Genomic DNA, 22,153 nt, shown 5'->3' on the forward strand with positions numbered 1-22,153 from the left:
GACAAGACTAAGAGACTTATAAATAAATAAATAAGCCACCCGCTCAGCAGTATTTTGTTGTAGCAACCTGAACAGATTAAGTCGCTGAGATTCTGTGTCAGTGGGGATCTTGTCCAGTGCACTGAAAAATAATTAGGGACAGGAAGAATGCTGGCTTTATAGAAAAAGTCATTATGGGTCTCAAGAATATTAAGAACTTGATCACAACACTTTGATATTTGCACTGAAAAAGAAAAAATCACTGTTCACTCTCATTTGTATTCTGAAACACAGATAACATGAGAGAGTAAAAAGGCATCTCAGGCAAGCATTGAATGACACATTAGTGATAATGTCATATTTATCTGACACTTGATCTAACACTACTGTATATGATCAGAATACAGTATATTAGGGACTTAAAGCACTAGAAACATTCTTATATGTATCTGTTAACCCAATAAGTTCATCACTAGGAATATTTCTCCCAAAATTTCACATATTTACAAAAGTATATACACAAGGATGTACATTACAATATTATATCTAAGATAAAAGGAAGAAAACAAATGTTCATTAACTTTAGAATTTTCAATTGATCCAACTGAATTATAGAATATTAAAAATCCCTTTGAATGTGCATACTTATACAAGTCTTGAACATATATATTAATATATCCAAGATTTTTAGAAATAATTTTTTAAGTTTTGTTTATTTGTTTGGGGCTGTGTGGGTCTTCGTTGCTGTGTGGGCTTTCCGCTAATGGTGAAAGCAGGGGCCAGGGCTGCTCATTGCAGTGGCTTCTCGTAGTGGAGCACGGGCTTCAGTGGTTGCAGCACGTGGGCTCAGAAGTTGTGGCTCCTGGGCTCTGGAGCACAGGCTAAATAGTTGCAGTGCCTGGGTTTAGTTGCTGCTCGGCATGTGGGATTTAACTTGTGTCTCCTGCATTGGTGGGCAGCTTCTTTACTGCTGAGCCATCAGAGAAGCCCCCAAGATATTTTTTAATGAACTAATCTTTAAAATATTTTACTGTATCTCATTTATAGTTTTGAAAGATCTGTATGTATGTACACATATGAATTTCAATGCCTAGAATGGGCTCTAGAAGAATGCACACCACTTTCTGGTAGTGATTACCTCTAAGAGGGTTATACAGGAAGGGTGAGTGTTTAGAGAATCTGTGTATACACTTTGGTGACAGCCCTCCTAAGTCTGAATCCTGGCCATTTGCTGTATGTTCTCTCTAGATCCTTCAGTCTCCTCTTCTCTAAAGTATCTGGGCGCCTGTGAGTATTACTTTGAACAGAGACAGTGCATAATCAACATTATATGAATTAGCAAGTATGAAACAAAGGTTCATCAGCATTATTAAAGGAGAATTTTAGTTTTCATTCTGAAACTGCTGTTTTATTTAACTCTTGTATAATAGATCAATGTACTAGCTTATAGTCTAAAATAAATAAGAACAAATCCAGAAATTTTGATGTAATTGTTCTAATAATGATGGAATTGTGTTAACAATGTCGAGGCATTGAGTTCCAAGACTTCCTGCCCATTCACTGCCAACTGAACTAAACTACTCAGAGTAAATCACTGCTCCTCTACTATCTCAAGGGCAGGAAATTATTGCTCTTTCCCCTTTATGAATCCCACAGTGCTGTGTACACAGCGGGTGTGCGCTAAATGTTTGCTGATAATGATAATGGTGGGGTTGCTGACAGCTGTGACACACTATAAAGCTTAATTTAAAAGCCATCAGGAAAATGTAACACAAAATATGGCCCTTCTGAATTTTGTCTGCATGGGAAACAAATTCTGTTAGCTTATTAATAAAGTAATTCAGTGCACATTGTACTATTGATTGCTTTGGTACCATCTGAGTTTTTGCTCATTTGTATGATCTAATTGTTATTTCAGATGATTCAGAGGGCAAGGCAAGGCCCATGTCTATTATTTCAGTATTAAAAATCGGTTTCCTGTAAGCATTTTCTAAATTAAATGCACAAAATAGATGTTATCAACTAAATTATGTTTAATCCCTACAGCAAGACTTCGCAGCAGTGTAACTGTTTTCTATTTCCTTAAATTGCAGTGGTACTTTGTTTCTGCAGTGACTTACTCCTTTTCTGTGTGTTTCAGCCAGCCACACAGGGAGAGAATGACTTTATTGGAAACATGATGGTGCCTCTCTCTTCCAGCTCCATCCACAGTTTGGGGAGTGGGGGTCTATTTATTTATAGGGTACACTAGCTCTCTTCTGCCATCACTGAAACACCAGCAAGGTAGCATATCAATGACAATTATCCTTCCTATCAGCAAAATGTGAAATTAATCTTTAATGATGAATCTCCGTCTCCTTGATGCTGGTGTGGTGGTGACCTCAGTGATAGGAAGAGACTCCGCAGTGAATAACACAGAGACGGTACACTGCAGGGAACAAGAGCCAGGGCTATGGCATATAGGTGGTCTCTCCCCACGGGGAGAGTCTCCCTCCATAACTGGACCATCAGCATCTAGCCAAGAAAGGAAAACAAGGCTAGTTATCTGGACAGAGAAATTTTTTTAAGTTAATTTTATGGTTTTTGTCTTTTACAGTAGTAAAAAACACATAACAAAATTTACCATCTTAACCATTTTAAAATGTACAGTTCAGTAGCTATGACAGTTTTGTGAAATAGATCCCCGGAATTTTTTGTGTGCTCTATGTGCTACTTTATTTTGTTTTTTTAACTTTTTGTTTTGTATTGGGGTATGGCCGATCAACACTGTTGTGATAGTTTCAGGTGAACAGCAAAGGGACTCAGCCACACGTATATATGTATCCTTTCTTCCCCAAACTCTCTCCCATCCAGGCTGCCACATAGCACTGAGCAGAGTTCCCTATGCTATACAGTAGGTCCTTGTTGGTTATCCACTTTAAATATAACAGTTTGGACATGTCCATCCTGAACTCCCTAGCTATCCCTGCATCCCACCCCTCCTCTCTGGCAACCATAAGTTCATTCTCTAAGTCTGTGAGTCGAACAGGGAAATTTTAACATAAAGAATTATGAGCTAGTAACAGATATGGACTACTGAGAGGGGCAAGGAAAAGTCTAAAGGCTAGAGAAATAGCAGATAGAGGGAGCAGTTGCCACTCTCGGGTAGAGACGGAACACCCAGGAAGCGACAAGCTGGGAAGAGGATCCTATCCGTGGCTGAGATCCAGAGCTCATTGGAGAAGGTGGCCCGGGGCTCACTGGGTGACAGAAAAGTGTCCCGGGATGAGCCTGGCTGCTGGCATGCTGATGAGACACACTGATAAACTGCTGGAGCATTAATGAGACTCACTGGAAAGTCACCCAAATGCCAGCAAAGGCTGAAAGCTCCCTGGGAAACCACTTACTGGGATGATAGTGAGATTTGCAAAGAAGTCTACCCTCAGGGTGCCCATGAAGCTTCCCAGTGGAAAACCAAGCACTGAGATGCCTTCTTGACTTACTGGATAGCCACTGGCTGGGGTGGTGGTAAGATTCACTAAGAGGTTGATACCACTTGCAGCTGCACACTGAATAATGCAGAAGGCAGAAGCACATCATATCTGGGACAAGAAGCCCCCTTCTTGTGACTGTGTCCCTCCAGTGTTCTCTATTTGCAATATTAATAGTGTCCCAGCTGGCAGAGATATATTTGCAAGGTTGAGCTTCTGTATCGCAAAGCTGGGCAAAGAAGAGTGGATCTGGAGCTCAGAGGCAGCGCACTGATAACTGGTACAATAGTCAAGCCTGAGAGGAAGCATTCAGGATCCTCTGTGCTAGTGCCATGAGCAGAAGTTACCAGGAGAATTGATGGTGTCTTTCATGGGCACTGGTGGATAGAGGCCACGTTGATGATTATCACACAGAGGAGCTTAGAGATACATCCCACAAGCACCAATTCGTGTAAATACAAATTTCTTTCTTACTGGAAGAAAACATAAATAGCCAAATAGCAAAGCACAAGTGGACCCCTCAGCCATTCAGGTATAATTGGATGAATACCATGAAAAAGGCTCCTAGAGGGGTCCACCCCAGTAATGAACTATCCATTTAGGAAAGCAAGACATATCCAGACCAGGCATGCTGCAGTCCATGGGACCACCAAAATTTGGACATGACTTAGCAACTTTACAATAGAAGCTTTCTGACTCAAGAAAAGGAGTTGTGAGAAGAGTCTTGAGAATTCACTACTAGCTGATATCAGCCTGTTTATCAGTTGAGCTAACTCATATCTGCTGAACCAGCTATTGAAATACCTGGGGGAAAACTATGGTGTAGTTTTTGGTGATCAACAAAAAAAAAAAAAAAAAAAGAGCATGGGACTTCTCTGGTGGTCCAGTTGTTAAGGCTCTGTGCTTTCATGGCAGAGGATTCAGGTTTGAGCGCAAATAAAATCCCGTATGCCATCGGCCAACAAACAAACAAAAGCCATAGGAAAGGAGCCAGAGAAATAGTCTTTGGGGTCTCAGAAACATGTAGTCAGGACAAGTGGATTACCTGTAACATACACAGATTGTATACAAGATACTGGGTTGACCCAACAACATGGATTACAGACAGATACACATGAATAGAGGAAAGAATTAACATATAATTCCTTCACCAACAGATGAGTAAATTTACATCTGACACCATTGTGCTTAAAGAACACAATCAATATCTTGACCATCAAAAAGGGTCCGTATTTTAGCTTTAAGAAAGAAAGTTCAGATACCACGGAAATTTTCTACTGGTCTAGTTTTGTTTCTGCATTCTACTGGAGATGAGGAGTAAATGTGGAAAACAGAAATAAAGAAGAAACACTTCTGCTTCTTTCCATTTCTTTTTTGTATTATTCTACCTCAAGCTCCATATCCATACATTCTCTACTTTCCTTAAAGAGCTAAATTATCTCCAAGGATCAGTGACATACATCCTTTTCCTGCAATCTGTAGAAACAACCCACAATTTGTTTGTGTGCATGTGTGCAGGTGCACGTGTGTGTACTCTTAGATCCTAAATTCTTTACTGATATTGTAATAGATGCCATCAGTTGAAGCCTGCATATCATTCTTTTTTCTTCCTTTTGTTAATAAATCACACATACCTTTATTCAAGTTTGAGCTAGACTGCATTTCCCTGACCTCACTGGCATTTAGCTGTGGCATTGTTACCTAATTCCCACCAAGGGAATGAGAACAGCAGGAATTTGTGCATTTGCCTGGTGCTTCTGGGACTCCCCCTCCCCTCTTTTCTCCTGTCTGACTCACTGGCAGCTGGAGCAGTCACCATCTAGAGATGGAAGTCACATGTTGAGGAGGACGAACATAAACATCTCATCTGTCACTTGGAGGACTTCACGGAGCGGAGATATTCCATTAAAAAGAATCAAACAACTTTGCACCAGCTATCTGTTTGCTGTATAACACAAGGGGCTCAGTTTGGTGCTCTGTGATGATCTAGAGGGGTGGGATGGCGGTGGTGGGAGGGAGGTTCAAGAGGGAGGGGATATATGTGTACTTACAGCTGATTCACGTTGTTGTACAGCAGAAACTAATACAACATTGTAAACCAATTATCCTCCAATTAAAAATAAATTTTAAAAGAATCAAACATTTACTTTATTTAAGCTCCTTCATTTTAGGCCTCAGTTGTAGCAAGTTAACTTGTACCCTGACTATAAATATTAAACTATAGAGAACTGCCAACCTACCTTATGATGCTGTACTAGGAGAGGTATGGAATTCTGAAGTCTTTAGTATGTATGTTTCATCTAATTCAGTCTTATTCTTACATCTATTTGTGTCCACCTTTTGTACAAAATTTCAGCTGCTTCCCAGATATCTGGCTTTTTGTTAACACAAATCTGGCTGATGTTTATTTTCAGTTCACCAGGTGTTAATGTATGATATTTTTCGGGTCATTCACTTGTAGAAATAAACTCCAAAGGTACCAAATATTACTCATTGTGTTCAAGAGGCCAGAATGATTGCGTTAAGTTAAACCTCTTTTTAGCTGATAAGCAGTGATTCCCATTAGGACAAAGTTGTGTTGACTATCATCAAAAGAAATGTTCTAGTATGAAGACCTCTAGTTTTACTGACTAATTTGTTGGAAATAAAACTAATGCAGTTTTTGCAATGAAACTGAGACTCTAAGGAATGGTCTATAGACATCTCCCTATGCAAAGGCATGATCAATTAGCATGCTCCATTTAATCATCTCTCTTTTAAAATTTTACCAAGAATGTTTTTCCTCCCTTAGCATATGGCTAGAAAAGTATTATATTTCATGCACCTTTGGAGAGCATTTGCCATCTTTAAAATTTGAAGAGTTACAGGTCATATTCCTCTGCATTGGAAAACCCCACTAAGAAGCTAGTTGTTTATACAGCGAGATTTAAAGGCAGAAAAACTTTCATCGCCTTAAGATATCTCCTTCTCGATGTAGTAAGCCAACTCTCATTATGAATGTCTCATACATTTTTTAGAGTATTATATTTGGAAATCCCTACTCAAAATGTGATTGTGCCATTTTAAATGGATAGTAGTAACGTAGTATATGACATGTTTGTGTGTTGACAAAGATGGAATTTTTAATTACCAAGTGTTATAAAGCCAGATGGCGTGAGGTTTTAGATCATAAGGGAGAAGCATTTTTATATTAGGAAAAATGACAGGCTAAAAGAGCCTATAAGAAATGCTCTAGTGGACATTGAGTCATTCAGGAAGCACTGGGATACACTGGATTGTGAGGACATCTTCTTATTGGCAGAATTTGAATGGAGTCTAGGGAATACGGGCTTCAAAGGTGGCGCTAGTGGTAAAGAACCCACCTGCCAATGCAGGAGATGTAGGAGATATGGGTTTGATCCCTGGGTCAGGAAGATTCCCTGGAGAAGGGCATGGCAACCCACTCCAGTATTCTTGTCTGGAGAATCTCACTGGCAAAGGAGCCTGTTGGTCTGCAGTCCATGGGTCACAAAGAGTCAGACATGACTGAGTAACTTGGTATACTGGCACGCACTAGGGAATAGAGTAGTAACTGTATTTCTGCATATAACTTTTATTTGATGGCTGTATAATGTAGCAATAGGAAGATAAAAGAAAGAAATAGACTCTAAACTATTCAAGAATGGTAGGGAATTAGGTGCCAACTCAACTGGTTCAGAAAAAAAATAAAGGCTGTTTGTACTAGACTTGTAACTATTCCATACATTTGTGATTGGTCAAAAAAAGTATTTTTAAAAAAAAATTCAGAAATCAACATTGAAATGCTTAATCTCATTAGTGTTACTTCAGTTTATTTGTACTTCTTAAATAATAACTACCGCTTTTTAAATGTGATTCAATCTATACATGTTCAACTCTGGGGATTATAACAGAGATTAAGAGTACAGAATCTACAACTGGACTATCTGAGTTTGAATCCAGTTCTGCCATTTACTATCTGTGGGGTATGGGCAAATTATCTCACCTCTCTGTTCTTCAGTGCCTTATTTATAAAAGGGAGAATGAAATGAGATAACATGAGATAACATGTTAAATAAATTTGCCTTGGTGCCTCAGTGGTAAAGATCCACCTGCCAGTGCTGGAGATACAGGTTCTATCCCTGGGTTGGGAAGATGCCCTGGAAGAGGAAATGGCAACACACTCCAATATTCTTGCCTGGGAAATCCCATGGACAGAGGAGCCTGGTGGGCTACAGTCCATGGGGTCACAAAGAGTCGGACATGACTCAGCGAGTAAACAACAACAACAAATGTTATAAAGTCAACATTGTTGTAGAAAGGATTTTGAGTTGTTCTGAATATACTCACAATATACTACTACTAATACAGCAATACTAATGACAATAATACTAATAATATATGCCAAATCCAGGACTCATATTTTTCACAATAAATCATGGGTTTCATTTTACCTGCATTAAATATTTAGCTATTTCTCATAGGACTGATAACTCTATTTTCTCTTTCAGGGCTTTCAAGGTGATATATGAGAGATATAGAAATAGAACCATTTTCAAGGAAGAATTTGAAAACTGCTTGAAACTGGGAGTTAAGGGCTGTGTGCTTTAGATAATAACACACTTGGGACAGTACTTCATAAGGTTATACGAGCCAGCTCAGACTATAAAAGCGATACTAGAGGCTGCCTGGCATCACACTATTTTCTGGGAAAGCTGTGTTAATGAAATGCAGTCTCAATTCCTTGGGCTGGTGATTTTTGGTTTGTTACCAAAGAAATATAGAAGGTTTCCTGCCCAAAACCCTTATGCCGAGAATTCAATGACCTTCACAGAACAGGCTCAGCAAATTCCCATGATGTCAGTCCCTTGGGCAGTTTTCTGAGACTGCGGGTCATGGCAGGGACTTCTTGGCAGTATTCCACGAAGTGGGGAAAAGCTGCGAAGTGGGGGAGCAGCACTGTCCACACAATAAGTAAATGAATCACACTGAGTCTATCTAGTACTATCATAGACTTTTCTTTCATTAAAGAATCCCTAGATAATATTTTTTTCAGTAGAAACAGATTTCTGTTTTCATTCTAGATCAGGCTATTCTGACTCAGATATTCAGATCCCAAAACAGGAGTTTAATGAGACAGGTGAGGGGACTAGTCTCACCTCCTATGAAGGCATGCCTTGTCAGAATGTAGTCTTAGCTCAAAAAGAAGTGGTAGGTTCGTTTGTTTTGTTTCCTAATAAATGAAACAAAGGAGACATTTATTCCTAACATACATGAAAACAGACCATATTTGTCTTTCTCTGTCTGACTTATTTCATTTAGCATAATACACTTTAGGTCCATCCATCTTGTCACAAATGGGAATATTGCATTCTTTTTTTATGACTGAGTAATATTTTTTTATATATACCACCCCTTCTTTAAGCCCAGTCATCCACTGGTGGACACTTATGTTGCTTCCTTATCTTGCTATCGTAAATAATCCTGCAATAAATATGGGGCATATATATTTTTAAAACTTAGTGTTTTCATTTTCTGCAGATAAATGTCAGGAAATGCAATTGCTGGATAGCATAGTAGTTCTGTTTTTAATTTTTTAAAGAAAACTTTATCCTGTTTTCCATAGTGGCTACACTAATATACATTTTCATCAACAGTGCACAAGGGTTCCCTTTTCTCCACCAATACTCTCACCAATACTTATTATTTCTTGTCTTTTTATAATAATGATTTTTACAGATATGTGGTGATATCTTATTGTGGCTTTGATTTGCATTTATCTGATGACCACCCCTAGGAAAGGAAATGCAAAAAAGCAAAATGGCTGTCTGAGGAGGCCTTGCAAATAGCTGTGAAAAGAATAGAAATGAAAAGCAAAGGAGAAAAGGAAAGATGTAAGCATCTGAGTGCAGAGTTCCAAAGAACAGCAAGGAGAGATAAGAAAGCCTTCCTCAGTGATCAATGCACAGAAATAGAGGAAAAGAACAGAATGGGAAAGACTAGAGATCTCTTCAAGAAAATTAGAAATACCAAGGGAACATTTCATGCAAAGATGGGCTTGATAAAGGACAGAAATGGTATGGACCTAACAGAAGCAGAATATATTAAGAGGTGGCAAGAATACACAGAAGAACTGTATAAAAAAGATCTTCACGACCCAGATAACCATGATAGTGTGATCACTCACCTAGAGCCAACATCCTGGAATGTGAAGTCAAGTGGGCCTTAGAAAGCATCACTAGGAACAAAGCTAGTGGAGGTGATGAAATTCCAGTTGAGCTATTTCAAATCCTGAAAAATAATGCTGTGAAAGTGCTGCAGTCAATATGCCAGCACATTGGAAAACTCAGCAATGACCACAGGACTGGAAAAGGTCAGTTTTCATTCCAATCCCAAAGAAAGGCAATGTCAAAGAATGCCCAAACTACCACACAATTGCAGTCATCTCACACGCTAGTAAAGTAATGCTCAGAATTCTCTAAGCCAGGCCTCGGCAATACTTGAACCGTGAACTTCCAGATGTTCAAGCTGGTTTTGGAAAAGGCAGAGGAACCAGGGATCAAATTGCCAACATCCGCTGGATCATGGAAAAAGCAAGAGAGTTCCAGAAAAACATCTATTTCTGCTTTATTGACTATGCCAAAGCCTTTGACTGTGTGGATCACAAAAAACTGTGGGAAATTCTGAAAGAGATGGGAATACCAGACCACCTGACCTGCCTCTTGAGAAACCTGTATGCAGGTCAGGAAGCAACAGTTCAAACTGGACATGGAACAACAGACTGGTTCCAAATAGGAAAAGGAGTATGTCAAGGCTGTATATTGTCACCCTGCTTATTTAACTTCTATGCAGAGTACATCATGAGAAATGCTGGGCAGGAAGAAGCACAAGCTGGAATCAAGATTGCCAGGAGAAATAGCAATAACCTTTGATATGCAGATGACACCACCCTAATTGCAGAAAATGAAGAGGAACTAAAAAGCCTCTTGATGAAAGTGAAAGAGGAGAGTGAAAAAGTTGTCTTAAAGCTCAACATTCAGAAAATGAAGATCATGGCATCTGGTCCCATCACTTCATGGGAAACAGTTGGGAAAACAGTGGAAACAGTGTCAGACTTTGTTTTTTGGGGGGCTCCAAAATCACTGCAGATGGTGACTGCAGCCATGAAATTAAAAGATGCTTACTTCTTGGAAGGAATGTTATGACCAACCTGGATAGCATATTCAAAATCAGAGACATTACTTTGCCAACAAAGGTCCATCTAGTCAAAGCTATGGTTTTTCCAACGGTCATGTATGGATGTGAGAGTTGGACTGTGAAGAAAGCTGAACACTGAAAACTTGATGCTTTTGAACTGTGGTGTTGGAGAAGACTCTTGAGAGTCCCTTGGACTCCAAGGAGATCCAACCAGTCCATTCTGAAGGAGATCAGTCCTGGGTGTTCATTGGAAGGACTGATGCTGAAGCTGAAACTCCAGTACTTTGGCCACCTCATGTGAAGTGCTGACTCAATGGAAAACAGTCTGATGCTGGGAGGGATTGGGGGCAGGAGGAGAAGGGGACGACAGAGGATGAGATGGCTGGATGGCATCACCGGCTCGATTGATGTGAGCCTGAGTGAACTCCAGGAGTTGGTGATGGACAGGGAGGCCTGGCATGCTGCGATTCATGGGGTTGCAAAGAGTCAGACACGACTGAGCTACTGAACTGAACTGAGCTGATGACTAGTGATGTTGACCATCTTTTCATGTGCCTCAAACAAGCAAATATAGCAAAACAGAAAAATAACCGAAAGGTACAGAGAACCTACTAGCAATGGCCAGAGAAGACAGAGTAAGGGTGTGAGCTAAATAGGTGAAGGGGATTAAGAAATACTTTACTGTCAGTTGTAAGATAAATTAGTCACAGGGATGTAATGTAGGGCACAGGGAATGTAATTAATAATATCAATAACTTTGCACAGTGCATAATGTATAAAGATATCAAATCATGTATAAAAATATCAAATCAAAAAAAATAAAAATAAAAATAAAAATAAAAATATCAAATCACTATTGTCTGTACATCTGCACTTGAAACTAATATAATATTATGTCAACTATACTTCAATTAAAATAAGGAAGCAGTGAATGAAAGATGTAATACTACTACTACAGAACTTCAGAAGTCTCTGGTTGTTATACACACAGCTAATGGATTCATCCTGTATTGCCTGTTCTCTTTCCTGGTGGTTTAGTCAATAAGTTGTGTCCAACTCCTTGTGACCCCATGGACAATAGCCTTACATGTTCCTCTGTCCATGGGATTCTCCAGGCGAGAATACTGGAGTGGGTTGCCGTTTCCTTCTCCAGGGGATTTTCCCAACCCAGGAATCAAACCTGGGTCTCCTGCATTTCAGGCAGATTCTTTACCAACTGAGCTACGAGGGAAGCCCTGTTCTCTTTCCTAGATTGCTAAATTTGAAATTAGCAGAAGATATATTCACAAGATTGCACAGGAACACAAACTTTGTTTCGTGCTAAGAGAGGAGAGGATGGAATTTAAGATAGGAAGAATATTCTTCTCCTAGTAGACTTTTGCTATTCAACACTTATTCTGCGTCTACCTCCTCTAAGTTCTTTGTTAAAATAATGCTCCCACTTAGACTATAGGGCTTAAGGTTAATGTTTATTTTTAATACTTTAAGGTTAATAATATTCTATATCTAAAGCACTTTGCACACAGTGACAGGTGTTCCACTGTACACTTACAATTTTTATTTCACTCTTTAATTCCGGTCAGGCAGACAGTTGGTCATCAGCCAAAAAAATTGTTTTTTCTTTCCTGCCCTCTGGGGTTATTGGCCTTTTGCTGATCTCCTAAGATATTTTACCACTCTGTTCATCAAAGATCTGCTCTAAACCATACCTTCCCTCAAAGCAAAATAACTGGAATCAGAGAGGCACCGAGTCAAATGTTGGCAGTGTCCGTCGTACGTGTCATAGCTAAAGGCTCCCATGCATCTTGGCGTCATTCCCAAGGGTATCTCTAGTATGGAGCTACTTGAATTAGACTACCTGCCTCTGATTCTGCTGAATGAATATTCTACTCATCTCAACAGCTTCCTTTGCTTTGATTCTACATTCACTAAGCAATCTTTACATTTTTATTTTACTTCCTATATAATTCTTCCTACAAGAAAAGAATATTTGCCACATACAATTCAATTTTTATCCCTATATTAGTTATTTCTCCCCCCAAATTAACAAATTAATATTCAGGTTTCCTATACTAATTTTGAAACTTCACTGGGGTCTGTCCATGAGATGTGGCAGGAGTCCTAAGAATAACAAAGTTCTTTCTGAGACGTCAAGGCTAGAGAAACAGACCTAGCTTCAGAAGCAAATAGCAGCCACCAACCAAGGTCTTCTGCGACATAGCCTGATGGCCTTTCCCCAAGTGAGGTCGTCCTCTGTGGCCCATGGATAACTTGATGCACGTTACAATATTTCTGTAGAAGACATTAGTGACAGTGCATTCTTTCCATTGGCTCTGGACACAGACACAGATTTGGTTACTGGCTTGTCGAATGTAATCTATCTGACATGAAATGGACACTGAAGGGGTCATTTCTACAGTCGCCATATAAGACCACTGTACAGATCATACAAATGTTTCAGTCATATTCGTTATCCATACACAACACTGTGCAATCATTCTGGGTGTGAGGAGGACCTTGATAGTGTATATGACCTTGACAGTATGTGGCCCTAACAGTGCTCCAGTCGTGGTCTTAACAGTGCTCAAGTCTAGCTGCCTCCAAGCATGTGGAAGTTGAGCAGTACACTGCAGGGTTGATTCCATTTTACTCTTTTTAACTATCACTGAGATAGGCTGCCCAGTAGAAGAGCATAGGAGGTTTTCCAGATGATCAGGATGCCCTGATCGGACTAGAACTGGTTAAATTTCTTATTATTATTCTGCTTTGTTTCAGTCTTAATTTTAACAACAATGATCAAACGTACTCATTTTTTTTTTCTTTACTAATTTATTATTTATCTTCATGGCAGGTAGGTGAGACAGGTAAGGTAGATTTGATTGATGAGGAAAGAAGCTTAGAAAGGATAAACAATTATACCAGGCTCAACACAGTCAATAGATGATAGAGTTGGAATTTGAAACTTGAGCCAAAGATCTATGTCATGTATTAGTTTAATAGACTTTAGAACAGTGGTTCTTGCATCTCAGTACACTTAAGAATCAGCTGGGACCCTGACTACATATCAAACTAATTCAAGCTGCTAGTTCGTTCTCCCCAAAACAATTGTAGTGAAACAACAGTTAGAAACAAAGGAGGGGGAAAGGGGAGGAAATGTGGCGCTGAAAATTGAAACAAAAACTGTGACAAATTTTTAGAGGCACAAACATGTTTAAGTTGGTTAGAAATATATAGACATAATAATGGTAAGATTGGTTGAATAGTTCAGTTCAGTTCAGTTCAGTTCAGTTGCTCAGTCATGTCCGACTCCTTGCGGTCCCATGAATCACAGCACGCCAGGCCTCCCTGTCCATCACCTACTCCTGGAGTTCACTCAGACTTGTGTCCATTGAGTCAGTGATGCCACCCAGCCATCTCATCCTCTGTTGTCCCCTTCTCCTCCTGCCCCCAATCCCTCCTAGCATCAGAGTCTTTGCCAGTGAGTCAACTCTTCGCATGAGGTGGCCAAAGTACTGGAGCTTCAGCCTCAGCATCATTCCTTCCAAAGAAATCCCAGGGCTGATCTCCTTCAGAATGGACTGGTTGGATCTCCTTGGAGTCCAAGGGACTCTCAAGAGTCTTCTCCAACACCACAGTTCAAAAGCATCAATTCTTGGGTGCTCAGCCTTCTTCAATTAACTGAATACAGAAAAAAATAATTTTTAAAAAGAAAATAGAAAATGAAAGCTAAGAGATTTAAAGAACAGAAGCAGAAGTATCAAAATTGAAGAGTAGGTTCTACCGAAAAAAAGGGAGAATGATAAGCCAAGAAGAAAATATTTGAAGAAACAATATCGAGTTTGTCCAGTTAAAGTAAGATAAAAGATTGAAGGGCTTCTCTGGTGGCTCAGATGGTAAAGAATCTGCCTGCAGTGCAGGAGACCTGGGCTCGATCTGACCTGGGTCAGAAAGATCCTCTGAAGAAGGGAATGGCAGCCCACTCCAGTGTTCTTACCTGAAGAATCCCATGGAAAAGAGGAGCCTGATGAGCTACAGTCCACAGGGTCAAAAAGAGTTGGACATGACTAACACAAAAGATTGCAAATCTAGATTGAAAAGCCTTAAAGAGAAACAGGAGAGAAAAGAAAAAGGAAAGCGTCACACCCAGACGTATTATGATGAAATTTGTAAACATAAAAGGAAATATAAAGGTTTCTGAGAGCAAGGACCAAAAAATTTTAGGAAAGCAATTTCCTGGGTTAAAGAATAGACACTTTCGTGATATTAATTGGTATTGCCACAGTCACTCGCCATAGGAATTACAGCAATTTATACTCATGCCAGCAAAGTATAAGAGATGTCTGTTTCCTTGCAGCTCAGCCAGCATGGTGCGTTATCAGACCTGGAATTTTTGACATTTGATAAATGGCACTTCAGAGTATTTTTTGCTTACAGTGACCTCAGTATGAGTAAAGTTTTATGTATTTTCACATGTCTAAAAGCCACTCGTGTGTGTGTGCTAAGTCGCTTCGGTCATGTCCAAGTCTTTTTAACCCCATGAACTGTAGCCCACCAGGCTCCTCTGTCCTTGGGATTATCCAGGCAGAAATACTGGAGTGAGTTGCCATGTCCTCCTCCAGGAAATCTTCCTGACCCAGGGATGGAACCCACAACTTTTACCTCTGTCTGCATTGGCAAGTGGGTTCTTTACCGCTAGTGCTACCTGGGAAGTCCCCCAAACCATCCACATACCCTTTAATATGAACTATTTGTGTTTTTCACTCAATTTTTCCTTAGGTTTTTGCTCTTTCTCAATTTTCTCCCCCATTTTGTCACTTATCTTCTGACTTTGCTTATAGACAGAATTTCTGATTTTTATATGAATAAAAATTAAAATTTTATTTTATAATGTCTGGATTTTTGATATTGTAAAGAAGGATCTTTCCACCCCACAGATACAATTCCTCGGGCTTAAAAAAAAAAAAACAAACTCCTAAGCATCAACTTTGGAATTTCTGGTCCTGTTGTTCTGACATGAAGTCAAGACTCTGCTTTAGAAATCTCTCTAGCCTAACCTACCCTCTTGTTAGATACTCAGCAAGTGACGAATGGTGACAATAACCCAAAGATCACTTGATATTAAACCACTCACTGAAGGTCAGGCTCTGATTAGTTCATTGTTGTTCAGTCATTTAAGTCATGTCCCACTCTTTGTGATCCCATGGACTGCAGCACGCCAGGCTTTCCTGTCCTTCACCATCTTCTGGAGTTTGTTCAAACTCATGTCCATAGAGTCAGGTAATGCCATCCAACCATCTCATTCTCTGTTGGCCCTTTCTCCTCCTGCCCTCAGTCTTTCCCAGTATCAGTATTTTTTTCCAATGAGTTGGCTATTCTTAACAGGTGGCCAAAGTTTTGGGGCTTCAGTATCTGTCCTTCCAATGAATATTCAGGATTGATTTCCTTTAGGATTGACTGGTTTGATCTCCTTGCTGTCCAAGGGACTCTCAAGAGTCTTCTCAACACCACAGTCTGAAAGCATCGGTAAAGCTGTGATCACTTTGAATACTTACATCACAAACGCATAATTTCAAAAGTTGTGAAACTAAGGAGTCTGTGAATAAGCCTCCCTCCCACAGCCCCACTGCAAGGATTCTGCTCACCTCCATTAGAGTCTCTGCTGTTTCCAGATCCTAGCCCACTTAGCACAGGCGAGGGGGGTGGGGGAGGGATGATAGTGCAACTCAGGCCACAAACAGGGAAAACAGAGGTGGCAGTACTAGAAAGAAGTTTCTTCTTTTGTTGCCCCTATTAATCTGTTCTCTACACTCAAAACGAGCTCCCCTCTCTTCCATCCATTAAAAATGCACAGATTCATTTAGCATAGCAAGCTTCTTTTCCTGGCTCCCCCTTCTCCCTCCCTGCTCACTCTATTGAGTTTTTAGACATCATTTGGTTCAGTGGTTTTCAACCCTTGCTGTACAATAAAGTCACCTAAAGAGTTTTATAAAACTCCACTTGCTAGAGCCTCAAGCCAAGCCTATGAAGTCTGAATCTCTGGAGGTGAGGGTCCAACATGTTATCATATCTCCTCAGGTGATTCTAAAACACAGTTGACAGTTCAGTTCCCCCTCACCTCGTTAATCAATTAACACTTCCTGCATAGTGAACAACCAGTCTAAGGATGCAACCAGAATTTTGATAAACCTTGAGAATTGCTTTTGGAGATGGTACATTCTGATAGAGGGTGGTAAGAAAGAATTTGTTTCCCAGAGAGTACCATGAAAAGCATGGGAAATTAGGATTAGGATTTGAAATAGCTCAGCTGGAATTCCATCACCTCCACTAACTTTGTTCTCAGTAATGTTTCCTAAGGCCCACTTGACTTCGCATTCCAGGATGTCTGGTTCTAGGTGAGTGATCACACCATTGTAGTTATCTGGGTCACGAAGATCTTCTTTGTATAGTTTGGTGACTTCTTACCATCTCTTCTTAAAATATTCTGCTTCTGTTAGGTCTTTGCCATTTCTGTCCTTTATTGTGCCCATCTTTACATGAAATGTTCCCTTGGTGTCTCTAATTTTTCTTGAAGAGATCTCTAGTCTCCCTTCTGTTGTTTTCCTCTATTTCTTTCTTTGTGCTTCCTTATAAGATAAGAAGGCTTTCTTATCTCTCCTTGGTATTCTTTGGAATTCTGCATTCAGTTGGGTGTCTCTTTCCTTCTCTCCTCCCTTTTTTCCTATCTCATTATTCCACACTTCACCCACCCCACCCCCACCCGCCTAAAGTATAGGCATCTTTTTGTTTCCCATATAGCCTACTTTTCAGACATTAAGTATTAGATATTCCTCAGTACAAGAGCTGAGAAGTCTTTTCTCAATCAATCAAATGCATTTTTCTAATATTTAAAGATGTTCGTCATGGTGAAGCAATTTAACTCTCACTTCCTGCATGTTTAAATGTGAATGAATAGGCTAATGTGTAACTTGGATTCTATCTCTGCAGACTGGCTGCTGGTATTTATAGCTAACCTTTTAGACAATAACTGCTGTTCCAAACCTAACAATCTCATTCTGTTCACCACAGTCTTTTCCATATCCAGTGCATATGACCTGAAAATAGAATTTCCTTGATTCTAGTTGTTTTCTCCATTTTTCCATTTTGCCCTTAAGTCTTCCTTTTCACTGTTCTCCCACAAGGTAATTTTGCTCTCTTTCCAACTCAGCAATCCAAATAACTAAAGTTTATCTTTTTGAAACAAATTTTATCTACACAGATTGAAAACTTGAGTGTGTTAATGACAGCATTACTTTGGTTATTGCAGAAAAACAAAATAGGTTTCCCCCATATTTTTGGCCAAATGTACATTGAACCCATTCTCCTTTGATTTTATATTTTCATTTTGTATACCAAGAATGATAGATCCTTGTTTAACATGCAGGTAACACATTTTTGTTTCAGGAGTTAAGATATAATAACTTAAGATGAGGAACTTATCTAAAAACCAGGCTCTAAAAGATTATACATTTAAATAGTCGTAACATTAAAGATTATACATTTAGATATTTATGATATAAAATAACCTGATTCTTTATACCGTAAAAGGTTTATATTTTTTAAAATACAGACAACTAAATCAGAAAGCAATATTAAAATAGAGTCTATCAAATTTACCACTTTTTAAAACTTCAATTCAATTATATAAAATGCAATTGTGAACTCACTCTGATTAAAAGCTTAAAGATGTTAAACTAGTACTAATGAAATAACAAAAAGTTTCTTTTACAATTAAAGATAACTTGAGTATATGGAGGAATTGCCAGTAAACAAGCTGCGAAGTTGTTGTATAAGCAAAGTTATACAAATTTGGATGACTGAAAGTTTTTAAAACATCCCCAATATGGAAACAATTTGCTAGTAAATTCTCAAATTTATCAGCATCTTGTTCTACATTTATGTTCAATATTTAATATATTTTAAAATAAAAGACTTCCTGCTCACCACATTCTTTTCCTTCTATAGCAATATGTGGCCAAAAATGTAAATTAATTTTTTTAAATCATTTTTCATAAGTTTCTTCAGTCCATTTGAATGTCTTTTGCCTCCTTGTTTTATATCCTATTTTCCATGTCACTTTCCAAATGAGAAATGTCAGTCTGTTTCAGCTTTAAGAGTGTGCAGCTCTTAGATAGCACTTAGGGTTAATTGGCATTTTCTGTCTGGTTACATTCTGAAAATTAAAGAGTGAGTTTATCAATAAGCCTGTGTTATCATTTCCATTTCTGCTGTTCCTCAACTTTGGTATGGGAGTCTGACTTTGATCTTTCATGATAATGATTGCCAAGTATAAAATTCTTACTATGGCAATTTTCTGGGTCATAATTTTCTTTTTTAATAAGAAAAAGATGGCATTTTTAACTGGTTTATATTGTTTTATGGCACTTTAAAAAATAAATATTGTGTGACTACAAAAACTAAGTAGAAAAGTTTTCATAATTAAAGAATTAAATTACCAGTTAGAAATGTGGTTGTATCTTTGGTGTAATGTCCATGTTTATGGCTGAGATAAAGAATCAACTGAATTAACTAGATGGAATTTAACAGAAATGTATGTCATATTTTCTGCTTATAATTTTACAAATATTTAACAAGATCCATCCAGTACAACTTGTCAAAGAAAAGGCTTAGAAGTTGTGTTGGACAGTAAGCTTCATGCCAGTCAAGAGTAGCTTTGAAAAAGTGAATTTGTTATTTTGCTATCTTATAATAGAATATTGTGTTGGGTAATCTACTCTTCTATGTACTGGTTAGGTTATATCTGATGTATTCTGTATAATCTAGTCATCACAGTTTATGTTTTTTCAAGAAGGCCAGGGTCCCATACAGTATTTCATGGAACATATTTTATCGATAGCTGTTGGGGGAAAAAGAGGTTCTGTGGTCAGCCACTGAAGTAAACAGATTTCTTTTTTTTTTTTTTCGTCTAAAATTGGTCACATCTTTATTTATTTATTTATTTATTTTTAAATTTTATTTTTTATTTTTTAAATTTTAAAATCTTTAATTCTTACATGCGTTCCCAAACATGAACCCCCCTCCCACCTTCCTCCCCACAACATCTCTCTGGGTCATCCCCATGCACCAGCCCCAAGCATGCTGCACCCTGCGTCAGACATGGACTGGCGATTCAATTCTTACATGATAGTATACATGTTAGAATTCCCATTCTCCCAAATCATCCCACCCTCTCCCTCTGAGTCCAAAAGTCCATTATACACATCTGTGTCTTTTTTCCTGTCTTGCATACAGGGTCGTCATTGCCATCTTCCTAAATTCCATATATATGTGTTAGTATACTGTATTGGTGTTTTTCTTTCTGGCTTACTTCACTCTGTATAATTGGCTCCAGTTTCATCCATCTCATCAGAACTGATTCAAATGAATTCTTTTTAAAGGCTGAGTAATACTCCATTGTGTATATGTACCACAGCTTTCTTATCCATTCATCTGCTGATGGACATCTAGGTTGTTTCCATGTCCTGGCTATTATAAACAGTGCTGCGATGAACATTGGGGTACATGTGTCTCTTTCAATTCTGGTTTCCTCGGTGTGTATGCCCAGCAGTGGGATTGCTGGGTCATAAGGTAGTTCTATTTGCAATTTTAAGGAAACAGATTTCTTTATTGTAAGGCTTTGCAATGCTTTTAACATGCAAAGCACAGTTTACCTCTACGAGAGGATATAGTGTATACATTTTATTCCCTAAGGTAATTGACAATAGAATTCTCTTTTCACACAGAAGCTATTACCATATTGAAAAATGACCCAAGTGATAACTGGGTTCTACAGAATACATCTGAGAAAATGCTGATACATTCGACTGGGACTTGCTCAAACAAGAATAACCAGCAAAGCATTTCTCCACTCCTGGCCTGACCTCCTCATCAGACCAGTGTCTCTCTTCTGGTCTCTTCTCTGTGACCTAGATGTTGTCTTGAAGTTTGACTTATACTCAGATAAAAAGAAAAATATATTTCTTGCCTTATGAAATATCTGATGCAGACTCAAGAACGGATTTGCTTGCTTAAATTTAAAAGTCAAAATCGGGATATTAGAATGTATGCAAGCTGTTGAAGGTGACATATTTACAATGTAGTGCTTTCCTTTAATGTGGAAACTTCTATTGGAATTACCATTTAGAGATGGAGTTTGTTACTGACTGTCTTATAGCTTCATGCATGCATGCTCAGTTGCTTCAGCTCTGTCTGACTCTTTGTGACCCTATGGACTGTAGCCTGCCAGGCTCCTCTGCCCATGGGGATTCTCCAGGCAGGAATACTGGAGTGGGTTGCCGTGGCTTCCTCCAGGGGATCTTCCTGACCCAGAGATTGAACCCACAACTCTTATGTCTCCTGCATTGGCTGGAGGGTTCTTTACCATTGGCACCACCTGGGAACTCCTTTCCATAGCTTCAGATATATATGAATTTAGTTAAATTTTCTTTAGAGTTATGTGTAAAGCAGAATATCATTCGCAATGTACAAAATGACTCCAGCACATGCCAGATAATCTTTCAGTGAGCAAAAGATGTATAGGAATCACAAAAATTATGAGAGTACATTTCAGAGCTGGAGAGCACCCTAAAGCCAGTCAACACAGTCATTAATTTAATACTTTAATTCCTTCTACCCATTAAATGGCTTGGTAGCTAGGGAGATGAGGTGGGAAATACCCACAGTGAGAATGTCCATGTAGAGCTAACTGACTCAGGTGACCATCACATTCCTCTCTTTTCTGAAATAGTCTAACTCTGATGTGAAGGATTAGAATTAATCCAGAATAGGAAATATCCTATAATTTTACATATTGAATTTAAATAATCTTAGGTCGATCTGTGCAAAGCAATTGCTGGTATTATTGCATCAGTCGTTTTAAAAAGAAGCTATTTGTAAGACTCTGCTCTTCTACTCACACTGCCTAGACACACCAGAGGCAGGAAATGGCTCAGAGAGGAAATGGAGAAGAGTTCATGCTTGACAAATGTCCTAAAAAATCAATAGGCAGTATGTTTAGCTTGTATTGTTTCTAATGTAGATCAATATCTGGCCTGCGGAGGGCATCTGTAAAGTTGAGAGGTTCCTGCCTGAAGTTGATGCCATCTTAAGCTTAGCCAGGTGAGAGATCGATCCTCCCCTCCCATCTTTCATTTCTCAGATGCTATCAATAACTTTGAAGAGTTCTTGAAATTTCCACATACACATAAAAATGTAAACAATAGAACCCCCAGTACATTTGGGGAATCTCTAGAGCAGAGGGAAAGAGAAGGAAATAGAGGAAAAAATAGAATGGGAAAGTCTAGAGATCTCTTTAAGAAAATTGGAGATATCAAAGGAACATTTCATGCAAGGATGGGCACGATAAAGGACAGAAATAGCAAGGACCTAACAAAGGCAGAAGATATTAAGATGAGATGGCAAGAATACATAGAACTATACAAAAATGGTCTCAATGACTGGGTAGCCATGATGGT

This window comes from Capra hircus, chromosome 4, assembly GCF_001704415.2.
Source record: "Capra hircus breed San Clemente chromosome 4, ASM170441v1, whole genome shotgun sequence".
Lineage (NCBI taxonomy): Eukaryota > Metazoa > Chordata > Mammalia > Artiodactyla > Bovidae > Capra > Capra hircus.